Here is a 15,962-nt window from a genome sequence, read left to right on the forward strand (position 1 = left end):
AGGAGGTAACCGAAAAGCGTTGTTTTCAAGCGATATTGTGCGTGAGTGTGACCATGTATTAGAATGTTTATCTTCTGCTGAATTAATATGTAGAAAGAGAAGACTTTAGTTCGTATGATGTGATCATTTCTGTATGATGAAGTAATTACAAGATATGTAACACGAAACGATGGTCATACCGATCTTCTGTACATGTAAGGTAAGTTCATGTTTTAATATTTATGTTAGAAATTCAATGCATAACTTAAACGTTTTCTCTATTTTCCGTATAGGAGGTAAGGGAAGGAGCAACAGTGATTCAGCGTTGAAGAAAAAAAAAAAAAAAAAAAAGATTCTAATTCGATGATCGTTATCTTAAAAGTAATGTTCTTTTTGTAACAAAATATCAGAAAATCTAGATTAACAAATGCCACTTTGTCTTCTACAGATATAACATTGCCAGTGGCGTCAATAACATCTCTACAACGCGGGAAACCTCGACTTTAATTAACCATTCAAGTGATTGGTTTCATACTATGCTTATTAGATTACTAGCAGCCCAAAAGTCAGGGGGAAAATTCTGCAATGCCATGGGGAGAGTCAGTTTCACCGCCACTGAACACTACAACCAGATGTTCTGTACCTCATACATGTATTTAGCCACGAGCTGCCTCTGGTGTCCAATTCCTAGGACAGAAGTTATGTGATAAAGGAAGTGCCAACGACGTTCGTTTCATTCATTTGCTTTTTGTTTCTATTTACTTTTTACTTTTTCCTTACTTTTTTTTAACAAAAAATGCACAGAAATACACCCAATCAAGAATGGGTACAAATTATGTGTGCATATTCTATATTACACACACAAACTACTGATATTGTATTGGTTTACTTCTGAAGAACAAAGAAAAATTCAAGCATTTATGTTGGCCAACCAGTTCAGCGCGGGAATTTCTCAATGATTTTTCAAGTTTTATCGAAAAATTTCCCTTTCTGCTAAATTTACCTACGAAATTTCCCTAGATTAAGGAAATTTCCTTCAAACTACGAAATTTGGCTTGGAGACAACTGAGCAAGTACTCGCTCAGTAGTTAACTTACACCCAATGGTCGAAATGAGACGGTATGCGGTGGTATGCCATGCCGCCTCTGGTTTTTTAGTGATCAAGACATACCGTCACGGGAGAGTGGATGGTAAATACTTTTTAATAAATCCATTTTTATAACGGTAATTGACAAATAGCTTTGCACGTAAAAAGATTTTATTTCTTATGTAGAAATAATTTTTAAGTTGAACAACACCGACATTTTTGTTATCTTTCTCCTACCTTTTGTTTTTAAACTAAGATGTCTTCAAAGAAGTTCATCCAGTTTATATTTTGAGGTGCCATATTGAATTGTTTATTTCATATGTATATGTGTCTTGTCTTAATTTATACAAATGTCGTGTTTTCAGCATGAGTGGATTTAGGGATTGTTTGGTATGGGGCGATTCTTCCGATGGTGGCTTGGAATACCCCTCAGTCAAGTGGGGACCAGGGAACCTTCCCACAGGGAATTGTTAATATAAAAATTCTGTTTTTGAGCATTTTCGTGTATAATTCTCTAAAGGGATATTTTTAATTCTTTTTCAGAAAAATTCTTGTCAAGGGATCTGTTTCTCCATCCCTCCCCCCCCCCGTAACTAAAGAGAAATTCTCCAGTGGTTTTCAGTCATTACGTAAATAGAAATGCAATCTTTTAGACAACGTACCCTCACTGTATTTCAACATTTTGATAGCCGGTTTGTCGAGTTAAAATCTTAATAAAACATACCGCTTCTGCGTTTTTCAACTTCATACACTGCTTACACCACCATCGATCCCGACGGATAAAGTGTGATGCAACATACAGTCGCTTCACAACAGGGGCGGATCCAGGGGGGCGGTTGCCCCCCTCCCAGAACAGGAAACTTTTAAAATTTTATATATAAATAAGACTGATCTCAGAGTTTGGAGCTCTTAAAAGTAGCTCCAAGTAGCAGTATTACAACCCACCGCCCCCCCCAGAAGTCCGTACTGGATCCGCCCCTGCTTCACAATAAAATGTATGGCATTGCTTTCAGGACAGACCTTGTATATTATTATTATTATTATTATTATTATTATTATTATTATTATTATTATTATTATGAAACTATTTCAGGAGAATAAAAACTATTCAATGTATCAGATTGCCAACGAACGATATACTTTTTAACACCATAAAAAAATTGTTTCTATTTTCTCGGAAACTACACATGAAAATTCCCCTTCAAGCATGCTAGTACGTTCATCTCGATGTGCTCTTTCCGTTGATATATGCTTAATCTTCGGACAATATTATAGGTAAACAAAGATTGAAGTTTTTCATAAGTGAATCATAATTTCGGGCTACATCTCATGAACCATACTATGCATTATCGTCTTCGATAGTGCCCTAATGACAAACTTGACAAGGGTATACTTCAGTTTCAGTTTCATGTTAATAGATGGCGTGGGTATCGTGTACTATCAATTTTTGGATCTACAAAAAAGAGGACGATTATCTCGTAAACTACGCATGAAGATTAACTCTCAACCAAGGGCGCCAAGGGAAGCCGAGGCCCCCCCCCAAAGCTGATGTGGGCCCCTATTGTATTTACGAATATACAATATTTGGCATAATTTGAATGCAATTTGTCTTAAAATTCTCATATGTATACCTTCTGCATCTGAATGTCCCTCCCCCCAAATTTACAAAGAAATCGGCGCCCTTGCTCTCAACATATCATTTTGTTCATTCCAATGGAATTTATCGACTATTTCGGTATAGGTTTCATCATCGTACTTTTTTTTTTTTTTACGGTATATGTTAACAATATTGTTCATAAAATGAAATCTTGTAGTTTAACGTCCCACGATTATACCTGTTAGGCTAAGGGAAACGAATGATTAAGGCAAGTGAATGACAACGGAATAATTGGTGGAATGAGAAAGTGGGAGTAAACGGGAGTACTCTCCAAGAAAACCCTCGGACACGATCTTGTCCACCACAAACTCACTTGGACGATGATCGAACCAGGGACCTTACACATTAGAGATAAACACTCTATTACCACTGAGTCGCCGAGCCTCCCTCAATAATGTTGTTGAATATCCAATACCAAAACTGTATGATGGTTTTATGAATACTGGATTTTATTTTTGCTCCTAAACCTACCAAATAGGAGTCATACTAAGTTCCATTTTTGTCATTATCCAAAAAAAAATACACTTGCTTCTTAAAACATCAATTTATGATCAGTAAGTGATCCATTCCTGACGACTGTATTGAAGAAAGTGATGCAACATTTCATTCAGGCACGTAGCCAGGATTTCGTGAAGGGGGGGGGGGGAGGGTTGTCCGTGACATGAAATACTGTGGTCATCACACTAGGGGCTCGATGATTCTATATTGGTTCGTTTAGCCAGGATTTCGTAGCGGGGGGAAAGGGGGTTGCGTGACATGAAATTCTGAAGGCCCAGGAGCTCGATCAATCTAAACTACTTTACTATCAACATATATTGGTTTGTGAGGATATGTTGGTAAGTATTTTAATAAACTATAAAGAAATCTCGAGTAAAATAAAATAAAAAGTATTGAAAAAGATTATATGATATTTACATCCTTCCTCTGTTTATTCAAATATAACAATTTTCTTTTCATTATGACCTCAACTATTATAAAAAGTACATATTCACTATATTATAAAAAGTACATACTCAATAATGTCTTGTAAAATATTTTGCAATATATGCGTTCCTTTTTCTGTTGAATCAAATGTTAACATAACTTTCTTTCCACATATATTTTTGTTTTTATTATTCCGTCATCTACTCATCTACTGTCTGTTTCAAATAACAGGTTAAGGGAGCAATAGAAAATTGTTTTTGAAATAACATGTTTGATATTGCAAGGATGCGATGAGGAAAAATTATGATAAAAAAATGTCCACGCTGTTACACAATGGCACTATGCTTTCGGAAGCTTGAAATCTCTCTGACTAGTACCAGAAATTCTGAGAATTCCGCAACTTTTGTAGAAACTTCAAATTCTCTGACTCTTCCAGGATATCTCGCTCACCTCGCAACCATGTATTGCAAGTAATACAAATTTCCTCATAAGAAAGAGTAACCAAAAGCTTACTGTAGCTTTTAATTTTTAACGCTGATTCTTCTTTTTCTCATTTCATTTTGTTTCATCCTTCCCTATTTTTTTTTCAATTTCTGGTCTCGAAGGGGGGGGGGTCCGGACTCCCCCCCCCTTGGCTACGTGCCTGATTTCATTGGAGTGATGATGATGATGTTGAGAACTTTAAAAGTCAGTCCTTGAAATGTACTTATCCAAAGGAATGCAACACCTGCATCAAATGTGCATTCAAAGTGCTCTTAGATTACAATATTTACTCTCTCCAGTACATTGAACTGTTTAAAGTGTACAAAAATTTACAGACGCAATCCCGCTCACGAAATTTACTTCTGAAAGAGTGCTCTCCAAAGTGAAAATAATCAAGAACAACTTAGATAAAAAAAAAAAAAAAATGTAAACGAGAATATCGAGGCGTTCGTTTCGATGAACATTGAAAATGATATCCTAAATACAGTTGACAGTGAATTGATCATAAACAGGTTATGTGAATCTTGTTCCGAGATGAAGCCATTACTAATGATTTAATTATACAAAAATAATATACAGCAAATTGACAATGCATTTCAAGATTTATTTTATCTGTCGAATTCCAATAGTTTCAAGTTACACTATTTTTAGCAGTACTTGATTGAAGACACAAAATGAAGTTAGAACAAAACTTTAGCAGACAAGCAAATATTGAAAACGAAACACTAGAAAACTTGCCTTTGTGTAATGTGCATTGGCAAATGCTATAAATTATATTTACAATATATCTGTGCAATACTAATTTCGTTTCTGACGGTACAGTATCGTTTCTCAAATTTATTATGAGGAATCAAAAATAGTTTACAAATCAAACGTATGATACATTCATGAAATACTACGTACACTCATGTCCAAAATGATTGTCGCATATCTATAATTATCTTCTTGTCAGAATATAATTTGATAATGATTTTGCAGGGTATTTTTAATACTGATACTATGTGTATAATCGGGAAATGTATATTTGTGGCCAATTTCATAGGAAAAGAATTATAAATACGAAAATTAGAATGAGTAAAACAAAATGTTGCTAAATGGACAAGAAAGTTTTATTTTCGTTTTATTGTTCTTATGTGCTGCTCTTTTCACATGAAATTTGTCAATACATGTCTTTGTCGATTATACACATACTAACATTATAAGAAATACCGGGCGAATTCGTTATCAAATTATATTCCTACAAAAACATAATTATGGACATGCGACAATAATTTTGGACATGAGTGTACATTGACACAGTAGACTGTTTCAATTTATGATTTTTACAGCATCGTAGATTACACAGTCTTAATATGCATCCACATATTCGCAAATATTGATTGTTCCTCTGTGTTTTAGAGCAGTGTTCAAATAATCAGTGTATATTGTATTTTCAAAATATAACTACAAATCGATTTGTTGGTATATTTAGCTTCATTTCTTTGACAAAAAATTGTTACAAAACTAAAAAATGTTTTTCTAGTAAAGAGGTTTCCACAGCTTATGTATTAACGTTATTAAAACATTTTAGTGATTTTAGTGTATAAAATGGCGCCCATAAATATATGTGTCTACGTTTGTAAGGGTGCCTTTTTGGTAGACTTGTCCACTGCCCTCATTACTATCCCAGCCCGGGCCTGGGTAGGACATACGTGAAATAATATGCTCCAAGTAAAATGTTCAGTGCTGGAAAGTTTAATTTTCTTATTTGAGAACTGCGTTTCGTTATATATATGCAGATGGTGATCAGAAAAATGGAAACACCTGAACGAAATTGCAACTTACCAGATTAATATGGTGTCGGGTCACCTTTCGCCTTCAGAACAGCCTTGATGCTACGTGGGATAGAGGCATAGACGTCGTGAATGGTAGCAAGTGGAATTTTACACCATTCCTCGTGCAGGGCATCGGCCAGTTCTGCGAGAGAGGATGGAGGTGGAAATCGTCGCCGGAGTCGTGTTTCCAAGACGGACCACAGATGTTCAATTATGTTGAGATCTGGGGATTGGGCGGGCCAGGAGAGGTGTTGAACTTCTACCCGATGTTCCTCAAACCACGCTGCAACAACGCCAGCTGTGTGAATGGGTGCATTATCATCCTGGAAGATGGCGTCATTGTCCGGGAACAACATCCGGACCATAGGATGCAAGTAGTCTCCTAAAATTGCGACATAGTCGTTGGCAGTGATTCGTCCGCTAAGTGTGACCACAGGATCTAATGAAAACCATGATATTGCGGCCCACAGCATCACCGAGCCGCCGCCATGTTTCACAGTTGGGCGGAGACACTGCAGATCATAAGCTTCTTTGGGCGTTCTCCACACATAAACACGGCCCGTGGTTGGGAATAGGGTGAAGGATGACTCATCCGACTATATCACACGTTTCCAGTCCTCAACGGTCCAAGTTGCATGGTCGCGGCACCATTTGCGGCGTGCGAAAGCGTTATGGTCCCTGATGAGCGGTTTGGCCCGTGCAACACGACCCCGTAAGTTCATGTCATGTAATTCGCGGCGGACTGTGATTGTCGAAACAGGGTGGGGGGGGTGCTGATTGAGTTCCTCCGTCACTTGCTCCGCACTGGCACGACGGTTCTGCGTGACAATGCGCTTTAATACCTGGCGTGACCTGTCACTCATGATTTTCTTCCGCCCACTGTTCCGCTTCCACGATGTGGTTTTCCCGTGTGTTGTGTAGGCCGTCATCACCTTCGACACTGTCCCATGCGACACACCTAACACAGTAGCCATTGCCGTCACACTCACTCCACATAACCGCGCACCAACAATTTGCCCTCTTTGAAAATCTGAGGTGTCTCCCATTTTACACTACCTCCGTCTGCAGCAGCTACTGGACACTGCTGTTCCACTGCGCCTGACGTAGTATGGAGACCGACCTAACACACCACCACCAGCGGTCCGGCGCTGCGGGCGCCACGACACCACTGCCAACCCATACATCTGACGGGTTGCCAACTACAGGTGTTTCCATTTTTCTGATCACCATCTGTATATACCTGTATGATAAGTAATGAGACTCGCCGCGCCGCGGCGCGCGTGTCGCTGGAGCGGGTTTGTCGGTGATGGAGGATGTAGGGGGGGGTCCGAGCAAAGCAACGCACCGCGCGTCAGTTGGCTCCGAGCCTTAGTGGAGCGCGGACAAGCCTTGGACAAAGCCCTTGTGAACATTCTTGTCACGGCGGAAAATCAACAAACATGGAGGGTTCCATCGAACAGCGTTATGCGATCAAATTTTGCGTTCGCCTGGGGAAAACGGCTACTCAGACGCTTTCTCTCATCATGGAGGCCTACAAAGAGGAAGCCCTATCCAAAGCCCAGGTGTTTCGTTGGCACAGTGCGTTCCGGAACGGCCGGGAAAGCGTTGAGGATCTGGAGAGGGCTGGACGCCCGACAACAGTGACTACGGACGAAACTGTGGCAAAAGTGAGGGATCTCCTGAACTCAGACCGTCGATTATCGTTGAGATTGATTGCTGATGAACTCGATATGAACCACACAACAGTGCACAAGATTGTGACGGAACAATTGGGAATGAGAAAAATCTGTGCGAAACTGGTGCCGCGAGTGTTGACTGACGAACAAAAGCAACGACGTGTTGATTGTTGTCAGGAACTGTTGAACCTCATGAACAGTGACCCTAACTTTGAAGATGACGTCATAACAGGTGACGAGTCGTGGGTGTTCCAGTACGACCCTGAAACGAAACGTCAAAGCGCGGAGTGGCACACTCCTGCGTCCCCGCGCCCCAAGAAGGCCAGAATGTCGAAGTCAAAGGTGAAAACAATGTTGATTGTTTTTTTTGACAATGTGGGGGTGGTCCACAAGGAGTTTGTACCCCAAGGACAAGCCGTCAACGCCGCCTTCTACAAACAAGTCCTTGAGAGACTGCACAGGAGCGTCAAGCGGAAAAGACCGGCGATCGCTAGCCGGTGGAAGTTGCATCACGACAATGCCCCTGCCCACACCGCCTTCTTAGTGACCTCCTTTTTGACCCGGATTGGGGTGGAAGTCCTTCCACAACCACCCTACAGCCCAGATGTGAGCCCGGCCGACTTCTTCCTCTTCCCGAAGCTGAAGCCACGCTTGAAAGGAACCCGTTTTGCAGACGTCACAGCCATCCAAGCAGCCGTGACCACATTTCTAAAGGACATGCCGGCTGCTGACTTCCAGGGGGCGTTTGCAGCGTGGAAACATCGATTGCAGAAGTGCATCGACGCAAGAGGAGAGTACTTCGAAAGCTTTTAAGTCCCTGTACAGATCAGATCAATAAAACAATGTTTCCAGACCTGGTCTCATTACTTATCATACAAACCCTGTATATATATATATATATATATATATATATATATATATATATATATATATATATATATATATATATATATAAACTGGTTACAGCTTCTCATGTATGCTAACTCGCTATATAGAAATGTTTAAACCACGAAACCACGAAATATTTATAAATAACTTACATAAGATTGTTTCAGTTCAAATAAATTTTTATTAGCAACATTGTTCATTGGTTCCTATCCGTCTTTGCTACATCTGGTGCAATGAAAAATAGGACTGTAACGAAAACATACTTTGTTCTATTGGCTACGATGAATTAAAAGGATTTTTTGTTTCTCACTAATGTTCACTAACACACTGAAAGAGTTATAGGCCCAGAAAGGAAATGCGTTTATGTCTTTTGAGCATAAAAGGAAAATAAAATATAATTCCTTGGATTTTCTTTACGTTGTCTTGCATAGTCGGGGACAAAAGTACATATGGAACGTGGAAGCGGTAAAAATGTCTTCACGGAATACCAAATTTTCCCGTTGCACATTTTTAAACTACTGTCCTGATACTACTTACTTACTGAACATTAAAAAAAAAATCATAAAAATGCTACGGTTATAAATTTACACTCGCTTTGTGTGAACCAAGAATCATAATAAATCAATTTACGTTTGTTGAAATTTGTGTTTTCTTACTAAGACTTTCAATTTAACACTCTACACTATCTGAACAGTAATACCAACGTTTGAAAGCTTCAGAAATTCAAAAGTAAGATGATCAACTAGTTACACAAATCCACTATAGTTGCTAATATTCAAATTGCACGAAAACTATCCCTGGTATCGAAGTTCAAATTTGAACTTGCCGTCGGTCACGCGGTGGCTCAGTGGTAGAGCGTTCACCTCCGGTGCTTGGAGTCCCTGGATTGATCCCAGCTCGCGCCGTGTGGGCTTTGTGGTGGACAAACACCGTGCTCGTGGGTTTTCTCCCGTTTCCTCCCACTTTCTTCATTCCATCATTTCACTCATCTCTCAACATCACCGTCTACTTTAGCTTAACCGGCATAAGCGTGGAACGTAAAACTTAAAGATTTCATTTCATTTTTTGAACTTGCCGCTGTTTTGCGTTGTAATCTCAATGCTACAAAGACAAAAACCATGGTGATTGGAACGAAGGGGTCAGTGTCAAATATAGAAGAAGGAGGAGGAAAATAGGACAGGCGACTAATTTTCGATATCGGGGTACTATGATTTGTTGCAGATAAATCATGGCTGCTCCATTAAGAAGTTTGCTCCTTGAAGGAATAACAACGAGCAGTGATCCGGTCTTTGTCGTCGGAAGGTGCATCAGGGGCCACAATGCATTTAAGACGTTTGGCACAATACCGTGTCTACGAATGGATTTAAGAATTCAAAGATGGTTGCACATGTGTTACGCACGAGGGAGGTGTCGGATGACCATCTATGGCCACATATGATGACAATCTGGAGCGTGCATGTGACATAGTTCTATTAGACAATTGATAAAGTGACACTTGTCTGGAAATTAGTCATGGTTCTTGATACACCTTCCCACCACAAAAAACCGAATCACTGCTTGTTGTTCCTTTTTGGTGCAATCTTCTAAAGGTATATCAAATTACTTGACACCTAGTCTTCTGTTACAAGCGCTGTTATCGGCTGAAGGATTTCCACTCACACGGCTACAAGACCCTCACGCTTACCAACAGCTGAAGCCTTATTGGTTCAACGCGTGGGTGTGAGTTTAGTTCGCATTTTTGCCACGGATCAAGACATTTTGGCAGACTATAATGAAGCGGCCATAATCTATCTGCAACAACACGAAGACAAATGGAGGAATTAGGATCAAACTTTCGAAGCATGACAACAACAGCATAACAATAAAATAAACGAGAAGAGAAGTCAGTACGAACAATGTAAAAAAAAAAAAAAGTTATAGCTACATTCGGATAATTTTTTACACCCTCATATATATCTTACTGTTAAGTCTTATATTATGTAGTAATATTTTCTAAGAACTGGAAACACTGTTTCTACGAAATTTAGATTTCATTTGTTATTCAAGATGGAAAATGTTGAAGAGAGACGGTGCATAAGGCACGAGGCACGAACATTTCTTCCATAATTTTGAAGTTAAGTTTGTTATTTAAGTGCAATGAACACAGTGCAGTTATTATATGTACTTTGTGGTTTATTTTAAGTGTTAGTTAAAAACCAGCAATTAGTAAGGTACAATAAAAACTAAAAACAAGTATTGGAAGTTTCCATTGTTGGAAGACAGTCCATTACCAGTTAAGTAAATCGCGAACATTTAAGAACATAAGCATAAACACTTACATATGGACAATATTTTAATTAAATAAAATTAAAATTTTAGAGTTGATAATTTTAGGCTCTCTCTCATTTTAATCATATTGTATAGGACTACTATCGTCTTGCTTACGTCATAAGGAAGAAATTAAAGGATATAGTACATTTCAATATGTTTCACCTCAATAATTAGCATGATTCTTGTACAGCATTCATTTTTAAGTTTACAAGTTAACCCGTCAACGCCCAGTGCCACCTACAAGTGACACTACTTGAAAGGCGTCTTCTTCCTGGTACAGCACGTCAACTTTAGGGATGGCCAAAATTTTTCGGATCCGGATATCCCGGATCCAGTGAGATCCGGATCCGAATCTTGCCGGATCCGGACCTAGATCCGGATCTCGGATCCGGATCCGAAATTCGGATCTCGGATCTGGATCCGAAACTCGGATCTCGGATCTAAGTCCGGATCTCGGATCTGGATCCGAAATTCGGATCTCGGATCTGGGTCCGGATCTCGGATCTGGATCCGAAACTCGGATCTCGGATCTGGGTCCGGATCTCGGATCTGGATCCGAAATTCGGATCTCGGATCTGGGTCTGGATCTCGGATCTTGATTCGTATCCAAACCTGCATCTGAAATTGTGATGATAAAATTGAATATCTAAAATTCGTCAAAACTTTTTTTCAGATTCACTAATATAGTAGGTTGCTGTGCTTTTAAATGTTTCCATAACACGTTTGTGCTACCTTTGTTCTTTATTTTATTTTAACCTTGCAATATTTACATCGAAGTCTGTTTAGTAAAATATTTTCAAGTTTGCCTTCTTCCCATTTCAGAGTATACTGAATTGTCTGAAAACTGATGTAAATGGTAACAAATTCTTCTGTTTAGCTCCTCTTCGAAACTTAATGTTAACTTCACATTGAAAATATTTATTTTATTCTTAGAAAATAAACTTTCTTATTTTCTCATATACAAATGAAATATCTTTTAGATAGACCCTTCTAATCGCAGGAATACTGGACAAAACAAACTCTTTATTAATAGTAGTTTCTGACTTACTAGAGTCCAACCATCAACAAATGTAATAATGAATATCTTTCACTTCGAAGGTACAGCAAAAAATATAGACTGGTTGGCGTGGAACAACAGTAGATTTGTAAACATACACACGAGAATTTCAGAAGAGCGATATGGTTGCGTAGTATTATTAGTATTAATAAAAGTGTTCGTTGTATGACTTTATTACCTAACTTATGGCTTGCCCTTCTGAGGTCAGGAGTTTGTTGAAGGAGTAAATATAAAAGAGATTTCTGTTATTTTTTCTTCACCCTCCAGGTTTCTTTAATCATACATTGCAGGACGTAACCAAAACATATCCATGCATCGTATCATTGAAGCGTTTTGTGTTTTGTATATTAAAGTGTTAAAAAATATTTAACACATTCGCATTTGTTCATGTGATCTCAGGTTTAATTCTCGGTGGAACATACATGAGAAAATTGAAAGCTGAAAAAATATGAAAATAGTATTTAAAAGTCAGGAAATTGATATTAAAAACTTTAGCTATCTATTGGGACTGTAAGGCTGTAGTTAAATTAACCCACACGTTCCGTGAAGATATATTACGTCGTTATTGTTTATTTACTATAAGCTACCAGATACATCCTCAGAGGCCACTTTACACTGTAGTAATCAACAGATGAAAACATTGGAAAAGGAATGGAAGGAAGGTCTCCAGAGCCTTAGATCAAGGTACTAACCTAGCATTTGCCCAGTATAACTGAGGAACAACCCTGGAAAATCCTCAGTCAGGATGGCTGGTCTCCGAATTCAAACCCGGTATTATCCAATTGCGAAGCAAGAATCCCAACAAGTAGCCTGAGCTCGCTCCGTATTGTTATTATTATTATTTAATTAACGTGATGTTCTAAAATTAGTGCAAATTAAACCCCACTTTCTTTATTGCTGATGTTATAGTTAATAAGCCTACATGAGACATCAGTCCCCCATCAAGAAAGAATACTAGAACTGGAATTCAGGAAGCGGGGGTGAAGAGATTAATGAGGATGAGGAAACTATGTACGATGCAAAAACTGATAAATTATGACTTCATCACAGATATATTCACTTACGTCAATTAATATTTTCTCTGATACAGGGCACTCTTACTTTCTATAGTGGCAGGAAAATGGCCCGCTCTTGTAAACGAACACACTAAGCATGTGCATATAGGCGCAATGTCCGTGCAAAAGAAACATAGGTAAAACCAGAAAAAAATAGGGAAAGCAAGGGGAAAGTGATAAAACGCCATTCAGCTTTAAAAAAAAAGCTAAAAATAACTAAACTTAGAGCTACGAAAGACGCGAGGCGAATTTTATCGAAAAGATTGTTTTTCCTTGTGATTAGTTGTGCTAACTATGAACATGAATTAAAAAGAAAACAAGTAGTTAGCTCTGAATTTCGCAAACTGGTTGAAAAGAAAATATTGGAAAAATTTAATAATAAAGAAGGCATTTATGATAATTAAAACAAACTAAATTCTTGGCACCCAGTCCCTTGGTTCCTACCAGCGGACTTACGTTCAAAGTGGGAAGGTGTAGTCAACGCATCGACACCCGAAGTCCCTAATGATTTGAATCCAAGACATTCACAGTAAACGATCCACAGCCTAATGCCGCAGACCACTCGACTATGGCTGTCGGGTTTTATCGGCTAATCTGTAGTATATTTAAAGTAACTGATTATTTTAAAAGTTGCTCCTAAATACTGACAATCTAAGTCTTATGTATCAAATATTTCCTGCGATAATACCATACACTCTCCGACTTCTATAGACGAAAAGCCATAGTTACCCACATTATCTAATACAGAAATAAGATCTGATTCTCTAGTAGCTGCTGATGGTGATAGTCAAGGTTCACCGAAGCATGATCCCAAACCCAAACTGAGATATTGATGTCACTGAAACGCCTGGAAAGTCATTGTCCACTTGTCAGGATGAAGGGCGATGGTGATGTGAAATGCGGGGCTGTCAGACGTACTACTTATAATTATTGGATTTATAATATTCTATGTTTCCGTAAGCCCTCTTCAAGAAGATAGCTGTTAATCTTAGCTTTGAAAATGTTACATAAAGAGTTTTATTGCTATCATTAGGTTGCATATAAATCTCTTTATTCCGGAATTATCGGATTTACTTTAACGCTTAACTTTCACATCTTTTCTGATTTACGAATATTTAAATCACGATTATCCCCTTAAGGTCAATTAGTGATATTTTAACTCATTTCGAACCAACTATATATATAGTTAGTCTTGTTATATGGGAATAATTCAGACCAGAAGCAGTCTACAGGCTAAGTTCAAATGAATCTTGGCCGACCTCCTGATAAACCACGTGTTTCAGCAAGGTGAATTGCGGCAATCCGATACCCACATGAGAAAATCTTCCGGTTCAAGTGAAAGCTTCCATAAGAATCAGCACCCTAATCAGTGGAATGTGTCTTGCTAATTTTTCCCCAATGTGAAAGTACCTAACTTTATTGTTAAAAATGAAAAGGCCTTTATTTCAAACAAGTCGCCATTAGAGTTTTCATATTTGAACACAACACTCATGAAGTCATGTTAAAGCGCGACTTACACCTGAAAAAGAATATCTGTTTTTAGTTTCTCGTGTTCCCCAAACTACATGCGGAATAAGTGCATGTGCCTTCCGCTCGCATTACCTGGGTACAAACAGCTACGATCTTGGTACTAGCATATGTTTCGGTTTCCAGATTTCAAATATTTATATTTCAGCCTGATTCTATGTCTGAATCCGAAATTTCAAATCTAGATAAGGGGCACCAAAATTCATAGTTTATTCTCGGTGCTCATATTGTGATTTACTAAATAATTATTAAATCTAATTGGAAAATATACATTTGATATTTTGAGCAGACTAAGCAAGATAAATATACGTAAAAACTAGTCAATACTTGTCTTAACTGTTTATATTTTCTTAAATGTCAATGAAATAGGCGTATTGAGGAATTTTAAATATTCCAGTTTTGTAGTCTGGTTTCAAAGATATATATATATATATATATATATATATATATATATATATATATATATATATATATATATATATATATATATATATATATATATATATATATATATATATATGCATGTATTTCATCTCGGTCCTGCAACCGTGTGGACCTAGATTCGACATTGGAACTCTCATCCGGATTTTTTTTTTTTTTTTTTTTTAAGTAAGCCAAGCATTTGATCTTTAGAGTAGAATGAAGGAAACAAATAGACTTGCCAATATTCGTCTTAATGTTCTATTCTCTTCTTCACTGTGAGGACTTCGTGAAATTACTTTCGGCGAATTTTAGATATTCAAGTTTATCATAATTTGGGTGGGATATGGGTTTGGATAAGAATCAAAATCTGAGATTCGGATTTCGGATCCAGATCCGAATTTCAAACCCAGATCCGAGGTCCAAATCCAGATTCGAGATTAGAGAGCCGGATCCAGATCCGAGATTCGAGATCCGGACCCAGATCCGAGATCCGGATCCAGATCCGAAATCGGAGATCCGGATCCAGATCCGAGATCCGGACCCAGATCCGAGATCCGGATCCAGATCCGAGATCCGGATCCAGATCCGAAATCCGGATCCAGATCCGAGATCCGGATTTTCGGATCCGGCCAGATCCGGATCCGGCCATCCCTAGTCAACTTCGAAACTTTTTTGTATGGTGATGCAACATATATACGTATGTAGCTGGTGCTACTGTGGTTCACTAGGACTCTCTGGCGGACGATTGGTGAACAAGAAGATATCTTTAAAGTAGTGTCACCTTGTAGGTGACATTGGGCGTTGACGGGTTAATTGTTTTTCTCGTAAATTACGCATGAGGTTTTAGAATCATGCATATTATTTGGTTCAGCCAGCAAAATATATTGATTGATTTCGATGTTTCATCCTTGCACATTGTTTTTCCCCGTTAAATGCTATTTTAATATTTTATATATATATATATATATATATATATATATATATATATATATATATATATATATATATATATATATATATATATATATACACGATAATTTCATGTGTGGCCTGTAGTTTGTAATAATTAAAGGTAAAACAAG

The sequence above is a fragment of the Thermobia domestica genome, chromosome 9 (assembly GCF_964235325.1).
Source record: "Thermobia domestica chromosome 9, izTheDome1.hap1.1, whole genome shotgun sequence".
In the NCBI taxonomy this organism is placed as follows: Eukaryota; Metazoa; Arthropoda; class Insecta; order Zygentoma; family Lepismatidae; genus Thermobia; species Thermobia domestica.